Raw genomic sequence first — 23,396 nt, 5'->3', positions numbered from 1 at the left:
CAGTTAAATGCTCTTTTTAGATGACCGAATATCTTTCTGAAATGTTATATTCTTTACCCACTGCAGTGTAATTACCATCGGTTGTAAATATAAAGAAGAAATATGAGGCAAAATTGGCCAGCAGTGCCACATGGGGAATTACCTCGATGTAATGGTAGTCTCCATGTACAAGACCAGGCAAGTTAGCACAGAGGTGGTGGAACAGGAAGACTTAGAGTCCAAATTAAGATGCTCACATCACAAAGCTTATTATATCCATTTAACACACGTGGTGAGAAGCAGGGAAAGAGTTGGGATAGGTTAACCCACAAGCATAGGATGCACAAATGAAAGATCACACCACCTGAATGTTGGGTCACGAAGTGTTCACATGAACTATCATCTGAGTTAGTCCATCTGTCTGTCTCTTTCTCTTCTAACTCAGACACAACCTTCCTCGCTGCTGGGGTGGTTGCAAGGACCAGAGCTGAAGTTTGAGCAAGGTGACCCAACAAATTTAAGGTATGTGGGGCCAACGTCTCGCTTGCTCTCTTAGAGAATTGCAGTATGATTGTGCCTGGCGACCAGTATAACCTGCCCGATAAGCAGCTATGGATTTTATTTGTGCTTCTTGTACAGAGGACATGTGGGGCTAGATTGGACGTCACTAATGGATAGCTGATTTTCAACCCCATAAATATCGAGTGCTTCATATGCCGTATGCATGTTTAATGAATCATAAATATTTGGTGCATACTCAGTCCTTCCATCCTTTCCTAAATAAGTAATTTTCTCATTTGTCCCATCAGTTTTATCTGTTCACCACACGTGTACTCTACTTTCTTTTTCTGTCTACCATGTGTCACTAGCTATTTGCATCTCTACTTAGTGTCATCTATTTTCCTTCCTTTTTTTCTATTATTTTTAATAGCAGAATTAAATATTTTTAAATAATACAGAAAATACATTACATGACAGATAGAACAACAGACTTTGGGGAAATTTAGACATATTATCCACCCCAGAGATGTAGCTAGCTTCCCCAAATAGTAGTATTTCTGAGTATCTATCTCCCAAATATAATGTGTATAACCTGTCTTGTTATTTCAGCTATCTATGTTATTATAAGTTTTAGTCCTGTATACTAACTATAACGATTAAAATCTATTAACCAATTAGTAACTATTAATGATAGGCATAGTAGCAGCAGATAGGCCAGTCATGAAATTTCCATCCAGAATTTTTTTAAAAAACAGTAGCTTCCTGGGGCCAGCCTGGTGGTGCAGAGGTTGAGTTCGCACGTTCCGCTTTGGCGGCCCGGGGTTCGCAGGTTCAGATCTCAGGTGCGGACGTGGCACCACTTGGCAAGCCACGCTGTGGTAGGCGTCCCACGTATAAGGTAGAGGAAGATGGGCATGGATGTTAACTCAGGGCCAGTCTTCCTCAGTAAAAAGAGGAGGATTGGCAGCAGTTAGCTTAGGGCTAATCTTCCTTAAAAAAAAAACAAAAAAAAAACGGTAGCTTCCTTCTTCCTTAGTGTCAGTTAACATATCAAAATCCATTTGTTGAGCTGCACAGAATGAGAAAGTACATTTGGATTATACATTTCTCAACAAACTAATTACTACTTTGAATCAGTATGCTAATAACACATTAAACATCTTATTATTTGGATTCCTATTATATATGTATATATATATATGTTTTTTTTGGCAGGGAAATATTTGCCCTGAGCTAACATCTGTTGCCAATCTTCTTCTTTTTTTTCCCTCCCCAAAGACCCAGTACATAGTTGCATATTTTGGTTGTAAGTCGTTCCAGTTCTCCTATGTGAGCTGCCGCCACAGCATGGCAACTGATAGATGGATGCTGTCTCCCAGACCAGGAAGTGAACCTGGGCCGCCGAAGCAGTGAGCGCCGAACTTTAACCACTAGGCCATCAGGCCTGGCTCTATAATCTATTTTTTAACACATTCCTATATCACTTAGAAGCTTCAAACATTACTAAATCATAAACAATTTGGTTATATAAGCTTAATCAAACTTTTAAATTTTGATTTTGATATTTATGTCACTCATTATATTACATGTATTTTGGGTAATAGGAATGTTTTAGTTTATATGTCAATAAACCCAAGTGCATGTATATTTTTATATAACTCTATAGAATGAGAAAATACAGAGGAAAGTGGTAAAGTATAGAGAAAAAGCATTGATTTTGGAAGTCAGGAGATTTGGGTTAATATATTGACTCTCTCTTCAGCTGGGTTACCTTATGCAAATTTACTTAACTTCTTGGTGCCTAAGATTCTTCATTTGTTGAGGGTTTAATTTACATTTAATTTAAATTAATATGATAATATTGAAAGCATCTAGCACATGACTTGCACATAGTAGGTGTCTACTGAAGGTTAGTTGAACCTGAATCTAGCTCGTTACCTCATATTCCAGATGAAGAAGCTAAAACCTGAAGAGGTTAAATGAAGTGTCTAAGGTCATACTCTCAGCTCATGTCAAAGCATGACCCAGAGAGCTGGGAAAACTTTGCAGGTGCAGTTGGTTTCCCTTATAAACCTGTGCTCAGACTTTCTCATAAACCTGTCTTGAGTTATGATTTAAACAAGTCACTCACTAAATGTCTCTGTTTCCCTACCTGCAAAGTCGAGGGACTAATAATTGCCCCCTACATTCTAGTAATTTTGGAAAGATAAAGTAATATGTGGAAGAAATCACTGGGAAAAAAAATTCCATGCAATCATAACATATCCTTATAAACATTGTAAATTACGAAAGGCATTTCATCTTTAATAATACTATGTTACAATTCATATATATATCAGCTCCTTTTGTCTATAGTCTCTGAATTCCTCCAAAATAAGTGCCGTGAACATTCTTGGCAATGATTCTACTAGGAAGGTGAAATGGAGAATTGAGGCAATCACACAGAAAATTCAGGAGAAAGCCAGCCCATGCTCTCCATATTGTCTGACTTTTACAATTCTACTTGCCCAGGTACTCACCTCAATTGTCCTCAGCTTACTTGACTGTGTGTTGAGATTTCTCACTCCTGCACTCACCCCTTTACACTGTTTGAATATTTGATACTATCACTGCTAGATTAAAATGGTAAAACTCCAGCAGTCTGACTCCAAAGTCTGTCCTCATCAGAAAAAGTTACTCATCTATTTGAAGTCTGTTTGGCTGTAAAAGTTCTGTATATTAAATTCTAACTCCACTTAATTAGCTTCTCTAATCTTCATTATATAAAACTCAGTCCCTACTGATGGGAATCTATAAACAAATAAAAACAACCTCTCTGGCAACTAATAATGCAATATATAAGGAGTCTTAAGGGGAGGGGGAAGATTCTGTCCAGCACTGTGACTCATCTTTATTTGAGCCTCTCGGGGGTTATTGGTCACTCAGTTGGCTAAAACTATTTTCTGCTTTTATTTCTTTTCTTTGTGTATCTGTCCCCCTCCTCTCTTCCCTGCAGTAGAGCTCTGAGAGGAAGAAGTCAAGTGTCAGGCGTTGGTAGATCCTTTGCCATAACACCATGAAATTCTATCAAAACTATTCCTATATTAGTCAAAACTATTTCAGGTGAAAGTGAAAGAAACACAACTCCAATAGTTTAAACACAAAAAGGAATATATCGGTTCATAGAAATAGAAAGTTGCTTCAGGCATAGCTGAATCTAGAAGCTGAAACAGTGTCCCCAGGTCTCTCTTTCCATCTCTTAGCACTTTGTTGCCCTTGTTCTCTGGCAAGAACTACTCGCCTTGTAATTGGAGAGCCACTGGCAGCTCCACCCTGACATCATCCTCACAGTGTAAAATTTCAGCAAAAAAATAACAACAAAAACCACAGTCCCCCTCTCCCAGAGTTCCCAGTGAGAGAGATGATTGGCCTGTCTTGGATCACACATTTCTGAAGGAGAGGTGGGGACAATGAGGTCCTCTGACTGGCCCGGTCTAGGTTGAAAATACAGCTCCTGAATCAGGTACAGGATTGGGTGAGTTTCCCAGATATGTACTTGATGGCAGAAAAACACAAGACAGAACAAAACCTGCCTGCTATACTATCTTTACCCCTACTGGTATATTCTATAGACAAAACGATAGGAAGGAAAAGTCACGAAATGTTACTCATGGTTATCTCTGGATGGCAGGCTTGAAGCAGATTTTAATGTCTTCTTTACATCTTCCTTTATATTGTTTGTTATTTTACATTTTTATAGTGTACCTGAATTACTAATATAATTTTAAAATTATTATTTTAAGAATTTATTCCTCTTACGGATTAAATTAATGAATATTACCACTGAGTCTACTGTGTGTAAAGCACTCTTCTGAGTGTTGAGAACAGATTAAATGAGTGAAATAAGCCTGGTCACTACCTTCAGGGTGTTTGTTGTCAGATGGGGAGGACAGACACATACTCATTTAATTACTGTTGCAGAGGCCCTTACATTCCTTCAGCAAAGGATAGTTGCTATTTAAAAGTTACCAGCTATTATTACTCATGGCTTATCACCAAATTCCTCTCTTTCATAACAGAGATCAAAGATTTAAATATAAAAATATAATCATAAGGGGCTGGCCCATAGGCATGGTGGTTAAGTTCACACACTCTGCTTCGGCAACCAGGGGTTCACAGGTTCAGATCCTGGGTATGGACCTACACACTGCTCATGAAGCCATGCTATAGCAGTGTCGCACGTACAAAATAGAGGAAGATTGGCACAGATGTTAGCTCAGGGACGATCTTCCTCAAGCAAAAAGAAGAAGATTGGCAACAGATGTCATGTCAGGGCCAATCTCCCTCACCAAAAAAAACAGATATATATGTATATAATCATAAAACATGTGTAAAAATCATACTTATATGCCTACATATAATCATATAATGTATATATTTGTATGTGTACACATATATACCACATCAAGACACAAAGTTCAAATTGATAAATTTTATCTCATAAAATTTTAAATTCTGCCTGAATAAATACCATAAAAAAATCAAAAGTCAACTTGTTGAAAAACTTTGCAATATGTATGGTAGAGAAATAATTCCTTCATTATGTTAAAAAAAAACTTACAAATCTGTAAGAAAATGTTCAATTACTTAAGAAAAACAGGTGAAATAGCTAGCTCACAGACAGAGAAAAATAAAAGGTGTACAACGTGAAAGGATGCCCAGCCTCACTAATAATTAAAGAAAAGCAAACAAATAAACCAATCCAGCAAAAAAATTCAGATACTAATTTTCACCCACCAAATTGGAAAAAAATCAAAGACTTTGGTGATATTTGATGACTTCCAGGTGTAGAGAAGTCAATATTCTCCTACTTGGTTGGAGGCAATACAAATTGATGAACCTTTTCTTTGCTTTTTTCCCCAGCTTTATTGAGATATAATTGACACATAACATTATCTAAGTTTAAGGTGTCAATATGTTGATTTGATACAACTATAAATTGCAAAATGGTCACCACCATAGTATTAGCTACCCCCTTCATCCTGTCACGTAGTTACCATTTCTTTTTTTGTGGTGAGAACATTGAAGATTTACTCTTAGCACTATTCAAGTGCATGTTACAGTATTATTAGCTATAATCACCATCCTGTAAATTAGTAATGCAATTTTTTTTGTAGGACAATTTGGTATCATCTTTCAAAAGGATTAACAGCAAATACCCTTTGATATAGCATTTCCATTTCCTGGAATTTTTCCTTCAGATCAGCACCTGTATGTGTGCAAAGATAGTGCACATGGAGCATTGGTGCATTTTTTTTTCCTAATGGCAAAAGACTGGAAATAACATATATGTCTATGAACAAGTTGAATAAAGAGAATAGGTTCAATAAATTATGGTAAACCACAAATGGAGGGCACTTTACCTCAAGTGAAAACTTGAGAAAAGAGATTAAGAGAATCCCTATGTGCTGATCTGTGATGATCTCCAAGTTAAGGGAAGAGAAAGCTATAGTGGATGCCCACTTCTATAAATAAATATGTGTGTGTGTGTGTGTTTGTGCTATGTATCCATGGAGTATGTCTGGAAGGATAGAAAGAAACTGTTAATAATGGATGCCTTACCTCTGGGAGAGGGATCTGTGATGAGGAGACTTACATTTCATTGTGTACCTTTTTTAATTATTTGATTTTTAAAAAAATTCTATGCATGTATTTACTTTTTAATAAGAAGACAAAATGATTTTTACAATAGACTGAGAGCAAAAATTGTAAATATATTTTTTGGCATCAGTAGACAGCAAATCATCAGAGTATGTCCTTTTGGTTCCAGGAAGAATCTCATGAAAGAAGCCTCTTAAGTATAAAAAATATGATTATGTAAGTGCAAAAACTATAAAGCAAGAAGGTACCCAATGCCCTAAAGTTAGGAGTTCCTTTTTTCTTTTTCTTTTTTTCTGTTTTTAATGAATTGACCCAAACTGCTCTTTTTAATATTCCCTCAAATGTAGATCAGGTCACTGGGGGAAAGGTGAGTAAATTCGCATAGGGACAAAGGAGATTCCTGGGAGCTGAGGGACGGAGACTCTGAGAACTGGGACCCTTCTGAGGCTCACTGGCTTTACATCTCTGAGGGACTTAAAGTGGTCTTGAGGGAGTTCTATTGTAAGTAAGTAGCATTTTAGCTGATCTCAGAAAGAGAGAACTACCTGTGGAAGGCTCCTGCAGCTGGAAAGAAAATGGAACATTTGGGAAAATGCTACAAGACCAATTTGGCAGGGATTCAAATGGAGGGGAAGAATGCCATCCAATGAGACTGATGATGTAGACAAAAGTAAGATCTGGCAGGGCCGTGGCTTTGTTTGTTAAGAATGTTGTTTTTCATCTTAATAACAGTTGGAAGCCATTGAGGGATTTAGGGCAGAGCAAAGACACTTTATTGTTGCGGTTTTATATGCTTCTTTTGGCTCCTACACAGAGATGGGAGGGCAGTGGGGCCTACAAAACAATGGATTCTGGGGAACAATGAGGTATCTATAGCCAGAGATGAGAGATTACTCTGGTAGCTTAAGCTAGCATGGTGGGAATGGAGATGAAGAGAAGAGTGGATATATACAAATGACACAATATTTAAGAAACTGCTAGACTCATTTTTGTGGTTGTTTGGATGGAGGACATGAGGGAGAGGAAGATGTCAAAGATACCGCTCAGCTTTTTGGTTTGCTTGAGTGCATGAGAATGCCATTCACCAGGATAGAAAACCCTGGAGAAAAAGCAGTCCACATGGGAGGATCATGAGTGCTGTTGAGACACGTTGAGACTGAATGAGACTGAGGTCCATTTTAAGCATTCACGTGGTAGTGTTAAATAGGCATTATTGTAGTCTGGAGTTTTCAGCAAGGGCTGGAGACCATTTTATTTTTTTAGTCAGAGCATATAAATTTTATTTGGAGCATAGGTGAGGATGAGATTTCCTAAGTAGAAAAATTAGAGGGAGAACAGAAAAGAGATTACCTAGCACCTGTCCTAAAGAAAGTCAACTTTTAAATTTTGGGAGAGGAGAAGGCGGCAGAGAAGGAGTAAGAAAAGGAGCTGGCAGCAGAGAAAGAATAACAAGAGAAAGTGGAATAAAGCCCGAGTATGCGTTTCAAAAACTAAAAATGTAATAATAAGTGACTGGTGATAAATCCCTATGGTCATTTAATTTCTTCTTGTTTTACTAAGTTAATGAGATCACTTAGTGACAAGTAAGATTTGAAGAAATCTTTCTTTATCAAGAACAGTATCTATTTTAAATTAACCCTTCTTAAATTGCCTTCCGGAACACCAAAGGAGCTGAACACCAATTTAAACACCAAAGAAACAAAAAAACACCAACACTAAAAGCACAAGGTCACCTGTTCTACATACCACACCCAGCGACACTCTATCCTCCACCCCCATCCCAATCACCAAGCTCACAGAATCCTTTGACCGTTGGTGGGACAGCGTTCTATGAGATTGCCTCTAAGTTTTACTAATGGAAATTCCAGCTGACTTTCTTCCGCTGTTGCAGGAGTCAAGGGAGAAGGATTATTTCTTTTCTTTGTGTCTCTACTCAGTTTTTAGGAGACAGAGCTAAAAAATCCATGCCAGATGGCGCTCAAGAAGCCAGTTCTAAGGATTCTGTTATCACCAAGTCATAAGGAACACACTTTATCAATCAGTCATTGAATTGGGGCCATCTTTTGCTCACTTATGTCTTTTAAAGGTAAATATCAGGTCTAGTCCTTTACAAAGTTTTCAGCAAGATTTTGCCCTTTAGATAAAAATAGGTAAAAAATATTAGGGCTGACTTCCAGAGGGAGTTTTTCTTTGTCTTCAACATTCTAAAGTGTAGGTCAGCAAACTTTTTCTGTAAGGGCCAAATCATAACTATTTCAGCCTTTGCCAGCTCTGTGGTCTCAGCAACTACTATGGTGAAAGTAGTAGTACATAATACGTAAATTAACGTGCACCACTGTGTTCCAATTAAACTTTATTTATGAACACTGAAATTGGAATTTCATATAATTTTATGTGTCATGAAATGTTATTTTTCTTTTGATTTTTTCTACGCATTTAAAAATGCAAAAGCCGTCTTGGCTTGTGGGCTTCATAACAGTATATGGTGGGTTGACCTCTGCTCTAGATGAGGACCATCAGAGAAGTCTTGACTTGAATTGTTACCACCTCCCTCCCCCCCCCAATAATTAATTCAGTAAATTCAACTTCAGTTGTTGAAAACGAAAATAGTAAATCCTGGGGACAAAAAAATCTAGCAAATATTGGAGTCCAGTTCTTCCAACATTCTTATTTAAGGCAATCTTAGTAGTCTGCACTATCCAGGGATGGCCATTTGCTTGGGGTTGATAAGACATAATGGTGACTGCTCAGATAAGCCTCCCAACTACAACTTCTCACCACTCAAGCTGAGGTTGAATCAGAGCTATTGTCAGTAAGGATGGTGTCTGTCAATCTATGTGTTGCAAAAACCAACACAGAGCTGATTGTTGCAACAGATGTTTGAAATATAATTATAAGCGCTTAGAACCATTTTGAGAGGGAGTCTAACCCAAGAAGTTCTTTTGGTATCGGCCTGCAAGATCAATATGAATTCTTGAACTGCATTTTGAATGTTTCTGGAGCTCTTAGCCTGAAGTGACCTTGGGCCAATAATGTCAAGTAGGCCAGAATGTGCTACAACTCTTTTTACAGTTTTTCTATTATCTGTACTTGTTCCAGGCTACCTGACATAAATTTAAGCAAGGAGGTCATGCAAAGTTCTTCTGAATGTTTTACACCCAAGATGATCTGATGACCCCCTTTCAGGAAATCAATATTATTTCTCCATAAAATCCATCCTTTCTATAAAAATAACTCATGCTGATGACTTGGGATCAAGTCTTTATTTCATATTCCCATTCTTTACCTAATTTGAGATATAGACCAAAATGGGATCTTCTGCAGAGGTAATTCTGTGACAGCATCAGCCGAAAGACATAAACATTTAGAGGTCCTCAGACTTTGATGACAAGGGCACAATAAAAATCTGTAATTTTCAGGGGTTCTAAGAAAAATTCTCAAAATTGAATCTCAGACTAGTAGCCAAAAATTCCCCTCCTTTAGAGACAGAAACTACTTAAAGAATTTAAGGCATAACAACTGCTAACACCTAAAGCTGAAAAGGCTAATTGGAAAGAGGATGGATTTTTATCTACTCAGGTGAGCTTTGGAGACACCCAGCTTGGTCGCTTCTTGTCCCTTGCCTGAAATTTAGTCCACAGCCTCTGTAAGATTATGCATCATTGCCAAGGAAACTTAAAGGTCTACACAAATGTTGGTGGGAGTGCATTAGCCCTCAAATTGAGCAGGTAATCTCAACTTGCATCGTCTGCCAGAAAGACAGGGTAAAAATGTAAAGATGGGGCAAGGATGAGAGCCAGCTCCCTCTGCCTTGTTTCTCCATTGGTAAATGGATGATATTTAATTCTCAAAGTTTCGTGGATAGGAATATGTTCTAAACCATAGTCTTCCTGTTTTCAGGATGCGTAGAAGCTTTTCCCTGAAACAGACTACTGTCATCAAGTAGCTAAGAGTCACCACTTCAACAGTCTCTTTCCTCGCTAGGAATAGAGGCATTCAATTCACCAGGAGGATTATTCAGGATATTCAACAAGTACTTCCACTTTCACCAAAATTGTATTCTCTTTATCATTCTCAATCCTCCAGAAAAATGGGCCACACTAACCAAATTCTCTGAGGAACTCATATTTCCTTGTCTCAAAGTATTGCCTTTAGCCCTGATAATCATTTGCTCCTCCCCCTCTGATCTTTAAGAAATAATTACCAGCAGGCCCGTGAAGATCCCTCACCCATCCTGGACTTAAGGAGACTCTAATCTGATTCAATCCAATATACTTAAATATGGCCAAGGTCTTACTAAATACACTCAAACTAAACACTAGTAGGTCAATTCTTTCTTTCCCCTGGTTCCACTGCAGCCCTTACACGATTTTCAGATTGGAGACCTAGTCTTCTGAAAAAGACAGCACTGAAGGACTGATCCTCAATCCAGGTGGAGGGACCTAGCTGTTCTCCTAACCACCGATACTCCCGCAAAACTACGAGGAGTACAACCTTGGGTTAATGTTTCATAGTTAAAAAAAATACAAGACTTGCTCTGAATAGACGTCCACTCTACCAGAAGACCTTAAACTGAGGTTCTTTCAAGGGCGCCTGGAAGCAGACAACAGCATGTAGACTGCTTTCCCAAGACCCACAGAACAGGCAGATGGCATCACAAAATGGTCAGCTTCTACCCATGGTACCAGAACAAGATCTTCCAGGATTTCTCTACTGAATCTCTGCCATTTTCCTTCTTTGTCTACTCTTTGTCATACTGCCTCTTCTTTTCCATCACCCTCTGATCCAACTTCCCATTTATTGTCCAACACCTTACAATGACTTTGCCCCTCTGTTATTTCTGTCCTTTTCCCCTTTTCATCCCTACCAGTCAAATAGAGGACAAAACTCTCTCATTCAGTTTGTTCAGTTTTTTCCAACTATTCCTACCACTCTCAACACATCTCCCACCTGACCACCAGGATGGACACCCAATTGTCATTCCCCTCAACACATCCTAGGGAGACTTTCCCCTTAAGGATCCTTATTGGTAATTCAACTAACCCAACATCATCAACTTCAACCTCTCAGCATGTGCTTGGAATTTAATTCCCAACATAATTAATGCTTCTGAAATTGCCAAACTCCATGACTTCACTTCCTTAGGATCAGGCATAGGAAAAAACACTGCAGCACTTTTATTCCTGATGACCATTTTCTCCTGCACCAGTTTTCAACCAGCCTTATAAACTTTGTTTAATTTCAAGCAATGACTCTGCCCTGCTGTAGGACCTTACCCCATCAGTAATTCAAACTATTATTAATAATTCCTACATCCCCCAAACTGCCTGCGCCCTCCCTCCCTAAGGATATTACTTTTTATGTGGTCAGCGTCTACACCTGCCTTCTCCACTCCAATTTTCCCTGCATCTTTGGAAACCTTTTCTGGGACTTCTAGATATTCAAAATCACCAGCCCACCTGTTGACCATGTGTTCCTTTGGAGATTTAAACGATCACTTCAAAATGAGTACTACAAGTACTACAAAATGAGCAACTACAGGGTGTTTAGAACTCCTCAGGGGAATCATCAATTTTCTCTTTACACACATTATGAAGGACATTATACCCACTATGAGAATTACACAATTTGAAAAGGTGGTTAGAAATCTCTCCTTAACCCACATAGAAGTAATAAATGATCCATTTCAGGCCTAGAAGCACAGCAAATAAGCCTAAATTCACTGGCCTCTTTGTCACGGACAAGCACATAGCTCTGCACTTCCTCCTAGCTAGTCAGAAAGATATCTGCTCCATAGCCAACACTTCTTGTTTCACTTGGATAGGCAGCATAGATCAACTAGAACAGTTGATCACTAAACTCAAGGAAAAGGCTACTTGGCTCTCTAAGGTTGATCCAAATGGCCTATGGGATATGGAAATATAGGCTCTTGGCTTTGAGGTATGTTACAAGGATTACTAATCCTTCTGCTAGTAATCTTATGCCTTGTAGTTGGGTGATGCATCCTGTCCAGAGTCTTAAATGCTGCTATGCAGTCATTGTTTCAAAACATGATTCGACACTGTGTTACGCTCCATCAGACCCAAAAATGACTCCACTTCCAACTGACTTCTCACACAGAGGCTAAATTTGAGCTGATAGCTTTATACTCCAAGATCAAACCTGTACTGACAACAGTGTCGATCTGGACATTCTCCATCATCTTGTTTCTAGATGTAGTTATTTAAGAAATGTATTGTGGTTGTCTTCAATAAGAGGGGAAGGAGTGGTGGCAAGACCAAATATCTAGTTTTCCCCTATTTCCTGAACCTGCTAACAAGGCCAGACACACACCCTTCCCTTTTGCCCCCTAGATAACTTCCCATTCTTTGTCTTGTGAGTAATTAGCTGAGATTAAAAATATGTGTCCTCTGAAACCAGCTAGACACAGATAAACATTTTCCTATACAGCTGACTGACTTCCCCTGATTGCAAAACAATTCCAACAGTAAATTACTCCACCTGTAACTTGTCTACTCCTCCCTCTAAAAGTCTGGGGCAAAACTACCCTACTGAGACGTTCTTCCGATCTAGGTGATCTCCTTATTGCAATAGTATGAATAAAATGAACCTCCTTAGTTGTTCAGGTTTTGTCTGACAGATCTTAGGCAAGTGGTAAGGGGCATTTTCATCTTTCTTTGGGAACTGCTTATTTGGATTTGGTCTTCAAAGAGTCCAGTCTTTCATCAGAGTATATTTCCAGGTAGTCAGGAGAAAATTACCTTTGCTCCATTGAGGCAGATGTGGAGATAGGCAGGGACTAGGAATGAGTCAGGGACAAATTTCTGCAGGGAACCCCCAGTAGTAGATAGATAAATTTTACAGTGTAATATAGATTATTTTGTAGCAAGTTACTTCTGGTATTTCAATCCCTGTTAGTATCTTCTAGCCCTTAGTGCTCAGTAACTTATTTTTAATCTTTGAATCTAGTTCTAGCTGCATTATGGAGAATTAAGGGATGAGTCTTGTATTCCATCTTGAAAGAAAATGTCAAAGAGGGCGCAGCACCTTCATTAGGTGGCAGAGGAAATTAAAGAGAAATCTCCAAGAATAAGTCCAAAGTCTGAAATCTGACTGTCTTTTCCCATCAGATATCCTTCCTGAGATGCCAATTTGGGCTGAGTTGAGTTTGAATTTTATAAGTAAAAGTATTTTCCTTATACAAGAAAAGAATAGAGTTGGTGGCTCCTTGTATGGAGCATGTTTTTTAGGAAAGTCAAGACTTGGTATCCCATCAATAAAAGTCCATGGTTTGGAAGTGCACTCTGACTATTAGGGAGACTGAGAGGTTATACAAGATAAATACAGAACAGATGGTCAGATAATTGGGAAGTTATGGTCTATTAACGGAGGAAGATTGTCAAGGCTAAAAGCTGGGTTAGTCAGGTGAAGCAATTGAAAGGTGCTGCTGTGGGAGACATTCTCATTAACCAGGATCTTCCTTTGCTCGAGCCTTTAGGGTGAGTTGGTTCAGGAATCAGCGAGTCTCACCTCAGGTGTTAGTTCTCCCATGATTAAGAGACCACATCCTCCAAGTGAGTTGGATTCTAAGCTGAAATGCTAACCAGCTAAGGAAAGCTTGGAATTTTCTCTTCACTTCAAAAGTAGGTGGAATATATATTGCATAATCTTATCTTGAGTAGGGGTGAACACTAGCCGTAATGATATGATCACTTAAGGAAGTGACACTGGAAATTTAACTTTTCAGATTTTCCCACTTGTTTAACTGAAATAGCAAAATGATTTAGGGCCTCCCAAGTGTCTGTAATTCATCATCTGTTGATGCCAGAAACATGGTGTGGAAATATGGGCTTTAAAGCTAAGAAATAGAAGAACTAAACTCTAAGCCTTAAACTGCTGCTCTCAGGGAAGGTGTTTAATGGTGTTAATATCCAAGACATCTCATACATGCTGCATCACACAGAGGAAGAAAACAAAAGTCATTTCTGGGTTCTAGGTAACTATGAGCAAACATTAGATGGAAAGAATTAGATGAAAGACCCAACCTTTTACTATGTTGATGATGTATCTCCACTAACCATCCGAACTTTTAACAATTATAGATGTGGAGACTAGAGGTTCTGTGCCAAGACTGGATGTTCTCCACAACTGGTAAGAAGACTCTGATTTAAGATATTGAGTAGGGCCACACCTCAGGAGACACAAAAAAGAAGATTGGCAGAACTCCAAAATGGAGAAGAAGAAAGATGCCTAATGAATCATATTCAGATTCTCTTTACTGGCATCTTAATCACAAACCTGGTAGACTAATTAAGCACTATATGGACTATATTATATTAAAACATGTATGTATATAGAGAGATTATCTATCTACTATTATATAGCTTATCCACCTATTTTTATCTTGTTTGAAGACAACTTTTCTGATTTGAAGATGAAGATTGAGAACTGAAACCATCAACCCTTACCCACAGCTTGAACATTAAGGAATTAAAATGCTTACTCTTCTCATTCTCCACAGCTAAGTGTTTATCTTACCATTAATTTACTCTTCCATTGTCTTCATTGGCATGCCTTTCAAAAGAGCCGTTGATTCTTCAATAGAAAGCATCAACAGACAGTTGGCCCTCTAAGATTCTTTGAATGCCTTGCATCAAAAATCCTTGTCTTGCTCTTTTCAACAATCCTGGACTGTTGTACCTTAATCCTTACACAATTCTCATCAAGCCCCTTTCGCTGAAAGACCCACCTTGAAGTAAACTTCTGATTCTCAATTAATTCTGACTTTGTTCCCTTGCTGGGACATTACCAAAACTTTGCAGAGGTTGTGTTCTCCATTAATAAGGTAAGCAATATACTTACCTTTGTCTTATCCACAGGTTGTGTTTAGAGATATTTGAGGAGACAGCATTCAATAAGGTCTTTTTCAGTTGTTTTGCATAGAGTAAAATTACACTTCCAGCTTTCGAGAACATTTATAAATGGTCAATTTGTGATGGCCTGTCTAAAAGATAAATTATAACTTCTCCCTGCACACTTAAAAGACAGTTTCCAACAGCAACACCTATATTATCATTGTAATCTTGAGAAATATATAATGGTCTCAGCAACTTTGGTATAGGATCTTTCAAGAATATGACAGGTGGTATATTTATTATCTTTATTGGCACATCATGACCAGGGTTGTCTTCTTTCTTGTCCTCATCTTCATTTATCACCTGGACCCTCACTTATTCCTGACCCTTTGGAGATTCACTATTGGGCGACTAATTGAGATGCCCGGATACCACATGATATATACTGCTATGACAGTTACGAACTCTTTTCCAAGTGGATTTTGAACAGCACATTCCTTAAAGGGACCCTTCTTTCGACAGAAAGTGTGGTATACATTGTTGTGCCTACAAGCAGAGAATTAATAAAAAGATTGGAATTTGAACAGAATTATGGGTCTGCAGATGTTAAGGAGTATATGGTTGTTATGTGTTGGTATCCTGCTGGTATATGTTCCCCGCCTTTGTGTTAAAAACCACTTTTAGTATTTATGGCTGAAATGATATGATGTCTACAGTTTGTTTCACACAGTCTAGTAGGGGTTAGGGATGTAGGATTTATAAATAAAATAAAATTAGCCTTGAAGATGACAATATTGAAGCTAGGTGATGGATGCATGAGATTTTAGTATACTGTTTGCTCTGTTTTTGTATATGTTTTCAAATTCTCATAATATAAAGTGGACAAAACTCCACATACAGTTTGGAAGCTGTTGCTAACAGTTGCACTGGTTAGGAATTGTCTTAGTTGATTCACAAGGTTAAATCTGGTACAGTCACGAGATACCACGTTAAGGATGTATAGTGATTTAAGAACAATGTTGAGGCTCTAGGGAGAAAAAGAAAAAGTAGAAAAGAAGATTATGGAGCCATTGAATCTTTTGTTAAATTTCTGAATAAAAGAGTACACTTCAAAGATTCCCAGCTTTATCTCGTCACCCAGTGCTAAGTGAAGGACCAGATTTGAGTCATTTCTACGGCATGTGATAGGAGCCCTCAAGATGTTCAATGGAAAGAACATTGAATAATGATTTACATTAGAGCAGAGATCTGCAAGCTTTTTTATAAAGGCGCAGACAGTAAATATTTTCTGCTTTGTGGGGCATTTGGTTTCTATTACAACTGTGCAACTCTGCCATTTTAGTGCAAAACAGCCGTAGACAATAAACAAATGGACATGGCTGTTCCAATAAAGCTTTATTTACAAAAACAGACAACAATCTGAATTTAGTCTGAGGACTGTAGTTTGCCAACCCCGGGATCAGAATATAAGCTCCAGGGGCTGGCCCCGTGGCCGAGTGGTTAAGTTTGCGCGCGCTGCAGCAGGCGGCCCAGTGTTTCGTTGGTTTGAATCCTGGGCGCGGACATGGCACTGCTCATCAGACCACGCTGAGGCAGCGTCCCACATGCCACAACTAGAAGAATCCACAATGAAGAATACACAACTATGTACCGGGGGGCTTTGGGGAGAAAAAGGAAAAAATAAAATCTTTAAAAAAAAAAAAAAAAAGAATATAAGCTCTGGAATTAGACAGATCTGAGTTTGTAGCCTTATTTTTCTACTTGTTAACTGTACGCCCTTGGGCAAATCACTTAACCTTTGAGCTCTAGTTTCCTCACTTATAAAATGAGGAATTACATACAGTATGTGCCTCATATGACTGTTGAGAAAAATAAGATAGTACACGTGAAGCTCTTAGGTAAATGTCTAGGTTTCTTTAAGCATAAAGGAACTCTCAAATATTATTAATCAATCCCTTATATTATATAATTTATTAATCCCTTATATTATATTTATTATATAATTTATTACCTATCTTGTTAACATACATTTAAGCATTTTCTTCAACAGAATGCAGTAGAAGATTTTGTCATTTAAGGAACTGAGATCCAAGAATAAAATATCTAAGAATTATTCTGATTTACTAGTTTTATTCTCATTGTTGTCATCATCTTGCTGAGGTTCTAGTTGGCTGATAACACTTTTTTCTGCACCTCCAACCCTAAATTTTCCTCTCAATGACAGAGATATAAGGGTCAGACATATCAGAATATCAGCTTCATTGTTGATAAAACTGAACTGAAGAATGTGGTTCTATCTGTGGCCACCAGGGCTTTCTCCATCCTCCAACGTTAGCTCATTGTACCCACCCAGTCAATGGCAGTGTTGGACAACCATATGCCTCCCCTTTGCATGAACTATACCTGTCCGAATAAACTTTCTGCCTGGCAGAAAGGGTGAGCAGAATACATGTGTCCTTCAATTAGGCTGCCTCCAAAAGAGAAGAGTCTGAGCTGGACAGGCCACTTCCTTCTCCTGTGTCCAACATAAGGTAAGTAAGAGAGGGGAGAGAGACCAGAAGTGTTATTACAGCTGATCTCTCTCCAAGGAATATACAGCTACAGGAATGGAGGATTTCCAGTAACATGTAACACTTGCCGGGAACTGTGCAAGGTGATTTACTTGGATTAGCCTGCAAGATCTTTTTAACAGCTCTTTGTTTTATGAGTAAATAAGACTCAGAGAGAGAGAGAGAGAGTGAAATGTGTTCCCCAAGATCTCCCAGGAAGAGAGGGGTAGAGCCTGGATTCAAATCCGTGTTCAGCTCCCTGCTTCCAAACCTCGGGGACCTCTTTCTAGCAAACCTGGACCTTCTGAAAAGAAAACAGACAAACAACAAACCAAAAGCAAAACAACAGTGCAAATTAGTGCAGTTTAGACCTTGCGTTTGTAAACCCTTACTGACGCACAGCCATCAATATGTTATTTTCTAGATGTTTAAAATGATTGTGTTTACTACATCCACTCTTGGATTTTGCCTACAATCTGTTTGCCACTTACAGAAACAATATATTTCCCATTAAAAAAAACAGAACAACATAGAGCTACCTATAATTTTCCGGCTTCTACTCCTTTCTTCATACCAAATAGTGGTGCTGAGATTCCATCTACAAATTCCTTCAGCTTCTGAGGATGTAATTTGCTTGGTCTTAGAGACTTAAATTCACTTAAAGTGGCTGTGTGCCCTTTCTACTATCTTCTCAACTATCTTGGGCTGTAATTCCTTTTTTAAAATTGGACCTTTCCAGTGTGAAGGAGACCAAATAGAAATATTTTAGTGTTCTATCACCTGTTAACATTATATTCTTTAAACAGTAGGCCTATCCCATTATTTTTTGTGTTCCAAACAGTTGAAAAATCCCTTTCTGTCATCTTTAATGTATTTAGATACCCTAAATCACTTAGGTTTTTACCTTCCTGAATATTCTTTGAGGTTCTTCTTACTTTTTTATATTCACCTTCCAGTCTTAAAACATTATATCACAGGACAGATACCATGGTGATTCCACACAGGGCCATATATTGTACTTTCAGACCCATTTTCAATATATGGTATTTGTATTGAAGGGCAATTCGAATCAAATTGTTAGGTTGCATGAAAGAGGAGTAAGGTTTTCTGACATTTTGATAAAATGCTGTTTCCTTAAATAGCCATCCATTTAGGTGTTCCGTCAAAACAACCAACAAGATTGCCCTGCGCGATTTGTTTTTATGCTTTTAATTCGATTGCTTTCCCAAATGCTACACATTTGTTCAGTGTTAAATCCGTTGTTTTGCTAGATAATGTTAGTTTTAGCAGAGAGTGGTTATCACCACTTTGTTGCATTTTAGGGAATTTGGTTTGGATTGCCCTTCAAATACAAAATTGATGCTACTGACCTGCCATTAGTAGGACATGAAATTTGAGTTATGTCCCCTGTGTTGGTGATGGATGGCGCTGCTCGAGCCCCGGGCACTCTCTTTCACATTACCCATTGTGACTAATCGCATGCATTTGCAAGATGATTAGCCAAGGTTAGGGGTACAGTCTGTGATTATGGAACAGATCTTTTTTCTTTATGTGAAAAATTACTAGGTTATAATAGCATTAAATTATGATTTTGCTGCATATCCTAACCAATGGTAGGTTGTTAATAGCAATTCATATTCCTGTGGCTGTTTATGTGTTGTTTGCTACATAGTTTCGGAGTAGAACCCTGTCCCATCCTCATTTTTCTCCCTTTAAATATTTACAACTTTCAAATGTACCAAGTCTACGCCTAAGGAACTGGAAGTTCATTCATTTAGTCAACAAATTGAGTGCTTACTATGTGTTAAGCTCTGTTTAGTGCTAAGGATATAGCAGTGAGTAAACCAGTCCTTTCCTTCCCGGAGCTTTTATTTGAGTAATGGGAGGAGAGTATACCAGTATACAAGTAATGGTATAGGTCAGATCCTATAAGTCGGGAGAAAAGTAAGGCAAGTAGGAAGTGCCAGGGGGGAAATTGTTAATACTTTATCAGGTAATCAGGGAAGGCTTCACTGATAGGGAGACATCTGCGTAGAGGCTAAAAGGAGTGAAGGAGAAACCATGTGAATATCTGGAGAAAAGTCCTCCAAGCAGACGAAACAGCAAGTGCAAATACTCTGAAAAATGGAGCATGCTTGCATGTTCAAGAACAGCTAGGAGGCCAGTGTGAAGGAAAGACCTGAGAGAAAGACTCACAGGAGATGAAGTCAGACAACTAAGAAGGGGCCTGATCAGGTAGGAGCACGTTGGCTGTTGTAGGATTTTAGCTTTTACTCCACTTGAGATTGGAAGCCATTGGATGATTTTAAGTGGAGGGGTGCCTTGATCTGATTTTTACACCAGTCATTTTGGCTGCCATTTTGGAATAGACTTTAGTGAGATGTGTTAGTTATCTATTGCTGTATAACAAATTGCCTTAAAATTTAGCAACTTAAAACACGTTTGTTATCATCTAGTTTCTATGGGTCAGAAATTTGGGCATGACTTAGCTGGGGCCTCTGCTTTAAGGTCTCACGATGCTGCAGGCAAGGTGTTGGCTGGGGCCTCAGTAATCTCAAGGTCAATTAGGGCAGGGTCTGACTCCAAACTCACTCAGTGGTTGTCAGCAGAGTTCAGTCTCTCATGGGCTGTTGGACTGACAACCTTGGTTCCTTGTTGGCTGATGGCCAGAGGCCAGCTACCAGTTCTTTGCCAGGTAGTCCTCTCCATCAGAGCAAGCAAGCATGAAGAGCCAGAAAGAGAATTCTCAGCAAGATGAAAGTCAAAAAGTCTTTTGTAACCTAATTATGGAAGTAACATTCCATCACTTTTAATGTTTATGGTTTATGAAGAGTAAGTCATTAGGTCCATCCCACATTCAAGGGGAAGGGATTACATGAGGGCATGACTAACAGAAGGTAGGAACATTGGGAGCCTTGTCAGAAGTCACCTACCGCAGGAGGTGAGAATAGATACAAGGAGATCAGTTAGGGTGTTACTAGTGTTGTGTTAATAGCTATTGATATTTCTCTGGTTATTTATGCTGTGGGGTGCTAAATCATTTCAAAAACTCTACTTCTTATGCATATTATAGATATATTTTGAAATTCAAGCTAATAATATTTACTGAGGCGTTGGATGTGAAATGTGAGAGAAAGACTAGAGTCAAGGAAGACTCTAAGGTTTTAGTATGAGCCACTGGAAAGATGGAATTGCCATTTTCTGAAATAGGAAAGACTGGGAGGAGAAGAATTTTTCAGAGTGAGGAAGGAATCAAGAGTTCAGTTTTGGACTTGTTGCCTTCGAGATGCCTCTTTGACATCTAATTGGAGGTGTTGATTTGGCAGTGGGATATATGAGTCTAGAACTCAGGGTAAAGGTTTGAGCAGTAAACCAAACTTTGAAAGTCGTCCTTATTTACATTGTATTTAAAGCCGTGATACTGGATAGGATCACTAAGTGAGAGCGTATGCCAGAAGTTCTAGAGACTGTGCTAAACTGGGAAAGAACATCTTTGGGAGACGCGATGAAGACCAGTTAACACTGTATGTATCTCTGCAGCCATCTTTTTGCTCCTAACAAGGACAACTGTTTACATTATGCAATTTAGTCTAGCTTCTTATGGGCCTGAATTTCCAGAACAGGACTGTGGCTCCACTTTTGCCTTTTTTCTAGACAATAAATACCCAAACTGAGAGTCCGGATTCCCCAAAGGCAAAAGCAAGCCTATACTAATACAGAATGGAAGTTTTCAAATGACAGACCTTTTCTAAAAGAACTTTGGAGATAATTTTTTTTTTAGACAGGGCTCAAGGTCATTTCACATGAGTTCAGTTCTTAGAAGACTTTTTTCTGGCTCTTTCTTCTCTCTTTGACCAGTTTCATCCACTACTTTTACTTCAAAAGCCAGTTACATGCTGACAAGCTCCAAAATCTACATTTTAAACCTCAGACTCTCTTTCCCAAGTTTCTGGTCCATATTTTCAATGTGTCCCCTGGGCATCTCAATGTGGAGTCCAACGGAGACTGGAAATGAATTCATGCTGATTTCCAAGAACTACTCTGTCACTTTTTTAGTCCATGGCCTCATCATCTGTCTAATCTCCTATGTCAAAAACCTAGGAGGCATCCCAGGACTTCCTTCTCTCTCATGCTCTGATTAATAATCATAATAAAACTAATGATATGGAGGAGATTTATAAATGTTATGTCTAATCATCACAATAACCCATTGAGTAGGTATGATTATATTTATCTTATAAAAAATAAGGGTGAAATAATTTATGAGATCAAAAAGTAAATCAGTGGCAGAACCTGGAGTCAACCTGGCTCTTCTAGGCTTCAAATCAGGTGTCCTTTCTACTCTTCAATATTTCTTCTTCATTCATTCACCAAGTATTATTAGTTGTAAATTCAGAGGCACCTCTGTGTTCTAATCTCTCCTTCCCAAGCTCTTTGTCATGGACTTGATACAGTACCTGATTATCTCTCACCTGGACTTTCAACAAAGCCAATTATACCATTTCCTTTCTTAAATACTTTATCGACTCTCACTGCAGGTGAAATCAACTTTCAAGCCTTAACGTTTTGACATTGGACTTCCTTTTCAGACTCCAGCCTAACTCCAGGTTCAGAAATCTCCAATCACCTTTTTGCTCCAGAAATTCCAAACTTTTCTTTTTCTTCATCTGTGTTTTACTTTCTTCTTAGAATGCCCTGCCTTCTCCCTTCTAACTATGAAAATCTTAGCCATACTTTAAGATCTAGTTCGAATGTTACCTCGACGGTGTGGCTTTTTATAAATTTGGGTTAAGTTAGTCTCTCCATCTCCTGGGTTCTCAAGGCTAATGTCTGCTTACATCTTGCCTCTAACAGCAGACAGTGAGATCCTTATCTACAGAGACTGTCTGGTTTATCTTTGTATTCCCACTGCTACCATATTGAGACATTCTATAAATATCTGTTTTTACACATGATAAAATCATCCATATATCTGATTTAGATTTTTAAAAATATGCAGATGAACTGTTGCCCAAGAAATAGGGTTACCTCTTGACTGCATGTTGTAGATTCCATTAAGGATGGCATTAGTCATCCTTGTTTATGCACACCTAAGTTATATTTGAAGCTTTTTGTAAGGTAGAAATTCTTTTTGCTCTTTTCAGTATGACTGAATTAGATAGATTGAATAAGAGTAATAATTAAGTTACATATTTTATACTAATGACAATTTAAAATTGGTTAAATGTCATGCCCTCAGCACTAACTGGAAGAGGCAGCTAGTGGATTCATTTGTTAGAGCCTAGATCTATAGAAAGTACTCAATGTTGAGGGCAGGCTAACAAAGACATTATGGAGTCCTTGAGGCTGTTCTTTTGATTTTTCTTGCCTTTGACATACTGCAAGCATGTCCCTTACTATTTGTTTTGTTCAAATCTGTACAGAGGCTCACCCGTATATAACTGACACTATCGTCTATTGAGCGTTTCAAGTCATCTCTTGTCACCAATTTATTTTTAGGAATGGAAACAACTGAGATATTTTTGAAGTTGCTGTAACCTTGTTTAGGTTAACTTATCCAGTAGTACTTTAAAAATTTAAAGTTGTTTTTTCCCCCCCTCCAGAAAGTCATTACAATGATGTGTTTTACTATTTGTTGATGGCAAAAAAAAAAAAAAATTTCCTTAAAAGGAGTTTTGATGTACATTACTTTAAATATGGCCCTAAGATAGTGACTGTGCAAAATGCATTTGTACTAATTAAGCTAGGAGTAGTAAGAAAATTTGTGTTTTGTATGTTAATTTCTGGACCTAATAAAAAAGAGCAGTCAATTCTTTATTGTACAATTATTTGACATTTTGAGTTGCCTCCCCAGTATCCATTCACCTCTTCA

At 38.3% G+C, this 23,396-nt stretch overlaps 1 long non-coding RNA gene across 1 annotated transcript in view; it reads left to right on the top strand.

Moving 5' to 3' along the window:
- Positions 1-268: 268 nt before the first annotated feature.
- LOC139044889 (uncharacterized) overlaps positions 269-23,396 on the top strand; it is a 37,456-nt gene continuing 14,328 nt past the window's right edge. The window contains exon 1 of the long non-coding RNA XR_011502298.1: positions 269-501. This is a non-coding gene — a long non-coding RNA (uncharacterized lncRNA). The remainder of the gene's footprint in view (positions 502-23,396) is intronic.

The sequence above is a fragment of the Equus asinus genome, chromosome 3 (assembly GCF_041296235.1).
Source record: "Equus asinus isolate D_3611 breed Donkey chromosome 3, EquAss-T2T_v2, whole genome shotgun sequence".
NCBI lineage: Eukaryota > Metazoa > Chordata > Mammalia > Perissodactyla > Equidae > Equus > Equus asinus.
This window is presented reverse-complemented; position numbering and strand designations above follow the sequence as displayed.